General features: G+C 43.1%; 1 non-coding gene across 1 annotated transcript; it reads right to left on the bottom strand.

The window, feature by feature from the left end:
- Positions 1 to 3,911: 3,911 nt before the first annotated feature.
- LOC116193370 lies at positions 3,912 to 4,018 on the bottom strand. The gene has a single exon (XR_004154279.1). It is a non-coding gene; the product is annotated as a small nucleolar RNA R71 (small nucleolar RNA).
- Between the last annotated feature and the right edge of the window lie 2,416 nt (positions 4,019 to 6,434).

The following is a 6,434-nucleotide window of genomic DNA, read 5'->3' as shown; positions in this document are numbered from 1 at the left end:
AACACCACTGACGCAGGCTATGCCACCTCCCATACCCGCGGACATATCCACAGCACATTCAGGCGTCCCTATCGGACATCCTCCTCCTCCGACGGCACAGACGACGTCCAACCTTGTGGATTCCGCACGTTTTACGGCGCTCGAGGGGATGGTGAATCAGTTGGCAACCAACATGGCCACCAATATGACAGAGCTCATAACTATGCTCAGAGATCATAACCGGGCTTCATTGAGCTTTACTCCGCCTCAGGAGCACATGCCAACTGTAGATCCGAATCCGGTCGTTCCTCCGATCCATATTACAGATAGTGAAGACATATCTTTTTTGGTAATGGTCTACGTGCCGGCGGTTCATCCAATCAGTGATCCTCTACCGCCACCATCTGCTCCTACAGTAGTTCCGTTGCCACCAGCGGCTTACTTATCCGCGGATTCGACTATGCATGTGTTGCCACCACTAACCATGCCAGTGCGTCCTCCGATTTATATTGTCCCGCCACCAACAGTCCCTCCGGTGATAAGCGCTCAGGCTCCTGTTTCCACCATGGGCCACTTTCCTTTTCAAACTCCACAACCCCAAACAACCTTTGCCTACCTAGCTCCACCACCTCTAAACATTCCTCCTACTGAACCGGGCAGGCCGCCCCTGTAGAGACACCCCCTACTCTTCTCGATCTCAGCATGACAGAGATGAGAGAGGGTCAGACCTTTGAAGCCTATGCGACGGAATGGAGGGGAAAAGCGGCGAAGCACATTCCTCCAATCACTGAGTGACAGCAAGTTCAGCTGTTTCACTCCACGCGCAAGGGCGCATACTACTCACATCTCCTAGCTCATACCTCCTCTTTCTCGGATTTGATCGAGGCAGGAAAGAAGCTTGACATGGGTGTTAAGTTAGGGATAATTGAAGGCCCATCGAGGAGGAAGGACGGAGAAGCATCGAAGAGACAGACTGTTGGGTCGTCCAAGAAAGGTAAGGATGCAATTGTTGGCACCGTCAATTCTGGACACCAGGCTTCACAGCCGATTTCAGTGGACTACACCCCTGCGTTACAGACTTCTCAAGCATATGCACATCTCGTGCATTATACACAGCTCTACCAAGCGCAACAGGCCTATTCCTCGGCCCCACCAACCATTATTCATCCACTGCCTCCACAGCAGTATGCCCCTACTCAGGTTCAGCAAGGTAGAGCCCCGGCTTCGAGGTCTCCTCAGCCGACCCAACGGGCCCCTGCTCCACAGGCTCAACAGAATGGCACTGCTCAACCTCGTCAACGCAAGCAATATACGCCTCTACCAGCTCCTCCCTCTCACATATTCCGACAGCTCTTTGCAGGAAATAAGATCAACACTGAGGCGCCTGGTCCCAACTTTGATCCAGCAGTGTAGAATCAAAATCTGCGCTGTGAATTTCATCAGGGTGCTCTTGGACACTTGTTGGAGACTTCGGGACAAAATCCAAGAGATGATCAACACAAAGCAAATCTCCTTCAACGAGGTGAAACCACTGAATGTGCGCATGAATCGCTTCCCGATCATGGATCAAGTTTAAGACCCTCCATCAATATGATTAGCATAGCTGTTATTGAAGAGGAGGATGATCTGCAAGAAACTCCGGTTCCGTTCATCATCGATTATGCTTCAGCAGAGGTTGCATTTGCATCTGCCTTGTTCGTTATCGAGGTTCCTGCAGAGGAACCATATTAGGACCGCCGAGTTCCCTGGAATTACGGGGGCGAGGTTGCCAGTACATAACAGGAAATGAGCGCGATGGGCATCACGCGCTCAAGACGGGGTTTATCAGGGCCTAGAGCCTACAGATAAAGGGAAGGCCCCTACTGCTACATTCTCAGCCATTTCAGTAGCCGCTCCACTTCCTACGAAGAAGGTCACTGATCAAGAAGGTGAAACTTTTATGAAGGTGATCAAGGCAAGTGAGTATAAGGTGGTTGAGCAAATGGGCAAGTCGCCGGCCCATATCTCACTTCTTGCTTTGCTTCTGAGCTCTAAGCCGCATCGTGATGCTCTACTGATAAGGGCATATTATACTAATATTTTATTGTGCAATTCATGTTAAATTATTATTAATTTAATAGAAATTATAAGAAGTTGGTGCTTAATTATGTGTAATTTGATATTGTAGGTCTTTGAGGACTTAGATGGAATTACGAGCAATATTGAGGAGTTTTGCGCAATTTGGAGCCAACCTATATCTTTCGGAAATCTTTTTTGCTTTGGATATAAATACTCCTCATAACAAGAATAGGAAACCCTGGGGGGGGGGAGCCATCTTTCACCATTCTTTTAATCTAGAGAGTTTTTTTTTTGAGAGAGTCTTGTCTGGAGCCATCACCTGGATCAATTGATTTGAAGCGAAGAATTGTGGAAGAGACAATTCCTTAAAGGAATTGTTGGGTTTTTGTTTTAGGATTCAATATCTTGAGTTTACTGCTAAATATGAATTCTATTGCAATGACTCCTTTGAATTATAATTGTGTTTTCAATTCCATGATGTTCTAAGCTTCTCTTGTGGGAATATGATGAAACCCTAGGTAGCTAATATGATGATTGTCGCCATGTTATAGGATTAATAGATGTGTTAATGATTCATGATTGCAATTCCTATCATTTCAATTTTAATTCTTAATTGGTTATAATTGTTAGAAACACTATTGATACGGGAGTTGATATAGTGTTTGTTAGGAATTCTTGATTAGACTAATTAGTTAAATGCGGAAGCTGCGTTAATTAGTTTAATTAGAGATTATCCAGGGATTAATGCAATGTTTCTAGTTAGTTATTCGCTAACACATTAGGGATAATTAATTTAGGGCATTAGACAATCATAGCACTGGAAGGTGTATGATTATAATTTAGAGTCCACTATTAATTAGAGACGCGGGAGCTGATTGATTAATTAGGGGTTTAAGACTTTAATTTTAAAGGCTTGATAAACTCACTTGAATAACCACATAGCTATTAATCTATATAACATGATGGCAATCTGATTAGTGAAACTAGGGTGGATTCTGTTTTTCCCACTTTCAATTGATATATTTTCATACAATCCTCTTTCTGCTCTTTGTGACGATTTAGGTTGATTAGTAGTTAATTAGTAATTCTCTCAATTTGATTGCTTAGATAATAATAGAATCTAATATAGGTTTAGTACTTAATTAATCCTCGTGGGATCGACACTCTATTCATCACTATATTACTTGATCTAACCCAGTATACTTGCTGGTAGAATTCGCGCTTATTTTTATATATATTTGCAGTGAATCAAGTTTTTGGCGCCGTTGCCGGGGATTAACTTAATATTAGACCACCTTTAGTTCTATTGTTAATTTAGGCGCACTTTACTGTGTGTTTATTTCTTGTTCTCTTTGCAGGTATTCTATGCGCAGGAGTAGAAGTGCTGAACTTCTACCATTAGATCCTGAGATAGAGCGCACCTTGCATCGGTTGAGAAGAGAAAACAGAAGAAGGGAAGAATTGCAGGTAGTTGAGATGGCAGATGATGACATCAACCGCCAAATACAGGGTGGTGCCAGAGCACTTCGAGACTATGCAGTACCTACTATTATGGGTTCTGCGATCAGAAGGCCCACTATTCCAGCTAATAACTTTGAACTGAAGCCGGCACTCATCCAGATGGTTCAATCAAATCAGTTTGGAGGATATCCCAACGAGAGTCCTGATGAGCATATTGCAGGATTCCTCCAATATTGTAACACGGTAAAGATGAATAATGTCATTGATGATGTTATTAGATTACAGCTTTTTCCTTTCTCACTTAGGGATAAAGCGAGAGCCTGGTTCAATTCACTGCCACAAGAGTCCATCACCACCTGGGCCGACCTTTCATCTAAGTTCTCAGGAGATTTTTCCCACCAGCTAGGACTGCAAGATTGAGGAACGAAATCACTAACTTCACCAAGTTCAATGGTGAATCACTTTATGAGGCATGGGAGAGATTCAAGGAGGCAATCAGAAAGTGCCCACATCACGGATTGCCAGATAATCTCCTAATTGAGGTCTTCTATCTTAGCCTGGATGATACATTGAGGTCTCTAGTAGATGCTGCAGAAGGAGGCGCACTGATGGGTAAGAATTATGATGAAGCAAGTGCTTTGATAGAAGAGATGGCCTCCAGTGCACATAATTGGCAGAATGAGAGAAGCAAATCAAGAGTGGCATCAGTCAATGACATGGACATTATTGCTAATTTGACAACCCATATTTCAGCTCTAACTAACCAGGTAAGTAAACTCACATCAGCACATTCTTTTAATACTAATCAGGTTGCTTTTTGTGAGTTGTGTTCAGGACCACATTCGACTCTTGAATGCATGTCTGGAAATCCCTCAGCTTCACCCAATGGAGAGCAAGTGAACTTTGTCAACAACTTCCAACGGAGTAATCAAGGGCCTTATTCGAATACTTACAATCCAGGGTGGCGTAATCATCCTAATTTCTCATGGAGGAATGAGAATAATGCACTTAAACCGCCACCTGGATTCCAGAAGCAAGGCCCTGCTTAGAATGCTCCACCTCAGTAGAGTCAGTCGAGAATGAAAGAGCTCATGTTGAGCTATATGCAAAAGACTGACACCATGCTACAGAATCAACAAGCCACTATTCGAAACCTAGAGGGTCAGTTTAGTCAGATTTCTCAACAATTGAGTAATAGACCATCAGGGTCTTTACCCAGCAACACTGAAGAGAACCCCAAGGGTGTCAATGTTATAATGCTGAGGAGTGGCAAGGAATTGGACACAATCAATAGAAAAGCTCAAACTCAGGAGGATAGTCCAGATAAAGACAAAGGTAAGCAAAATGTGGAGGAACCAAGGCAGAAGTCACTAGGGGTGAAACCGTATGTTCCTCCTGTCCCTTTTCCAGGAAGATTGAAGCAACAGCAGCTGGACGCCCAATTTGCTAAATTCCTAGATGTCTTTAAAAAGCTGCAAATCAACATTCCATTTGCAGAAGCACTCCAGCAGATGCCTTCATATGCTAGATTCATGAAGGATCTGCTCACTAAAAAGAGGAAGTTTGATGGGAGTGAGCCTGTGATGCTTACAGGAGAGTGTTCTATGATTCTCTAAAAGGACTTGCCTAACTTACCACACAAACAGAGAGATCAGGGGAGTTTCACTGTTCCTTGTACTATAGGGAATTTTCATTTTGAGAACGTTCTTATCGATTCAGGTGCAAGTATAAATTTAATGCCTCTATCTATTTTCAAGAAACTTGGACTTGGAGAATGCAAGAAAACTCATATTACCTTGCAACTTGCTGACAGGAGTATCAAATTTCCAAAGGGTATTGTCGAGAATGTCCTGGTAAAGGTAGACAAATTCATATTTCCAGTCGACTTCATAGTCTTGGAGATGGAGGAGGACAGAGAGGTGCCCATGATCCTTGGCAGACCATTCCTTGCGACAGGTAAAGCATTAATAGATGTGGAACAAGGTAAGCTCACTTTAAGAGTTATGAATGAACAAATAACTTTTAATGTTTATGATGCCATAAAGAAATTTGATGATGGAAAATCTTGTTACACCATTGATATTATTGATGAGCTTATCTCTGAGTCTGTGGAGGAGAAAGCAGGTGTGGATACAATGGAATCAGTCCTTAGGGATCTGGACGATTGGAGTGATGATGATGAGCATGAGGAAGAATCTGTGGAGAAGGTGTCAGAAATCAGGGCTCGCTACTATGAGGAGCTGGGCACCAGTGCGACAAAACCAGTGTCATCTTTGACACACTCCCCAGTGCTTGAACTTAAACCATTGCCTAGCCATTTAAAATATGCCTATCTTGGAATAGATGATACTTTGCCAATAATTATCTCTTCTTCCTTGATAGGTGATCAGGAGCAGCAGCTCCTAAGCATGCTGAGAGAGCACAAGGAGGCAATAGGATGGACTATTGCAGATATCAAAGGGATCAGCCCTCTGATTTGCACTCACAGGATAATGTTGGAAGCTGAGTGCAAACCCACAGTGCAACCACAGAGGCGACTTAACCCAACTCTCAAAGAGGTAGTGAAGAAAGAAGTGCTTAAACTGTTGGATGCAGGTATTATCTATCCTATCTCGGATAGTAAATGGGTTAGTCCTGTTCAAGTAGTGCCTAAAAAGGGTGGTATGACTGTGGTTAAAAATGAGGTCAATGAATTAATCCCGACTCGTACTATGACTGGGTGGAGAGTTTGTATAGATTACAGGAAACTAAATGATGCTACCCGTAAAGACCATTTCCCCCTCCCCTTCATTGATCAGATGCTAGAAAAACTTGCAGGGCATGATTATTATTGTTTTCTAGATGGTTATTCTGGTTACAATCAGATTCATATAGCACCCAAGGACCAGGAGAAAACCACATTCACTTGTCCCTATGGCACTTTTGCCTTTAGGAGA

Source organism: Punica granatum, chromosome 1 (assembly GCF_007655135.1).
Source record: "Punica granatum isolate Tunisia-2019 chromosome 1, ASM765513v2, whole genome shotgun sequence".
Lineage (NCBI taxonomy): Eukaryota > Viridiplantae > Streptophyta > Magnoliopsida > Myrtales > Lythraceae > Punica > Punica granatum.
This window is presented reverse-complemented; position numbering and strand designations above follow the sequence as displayed.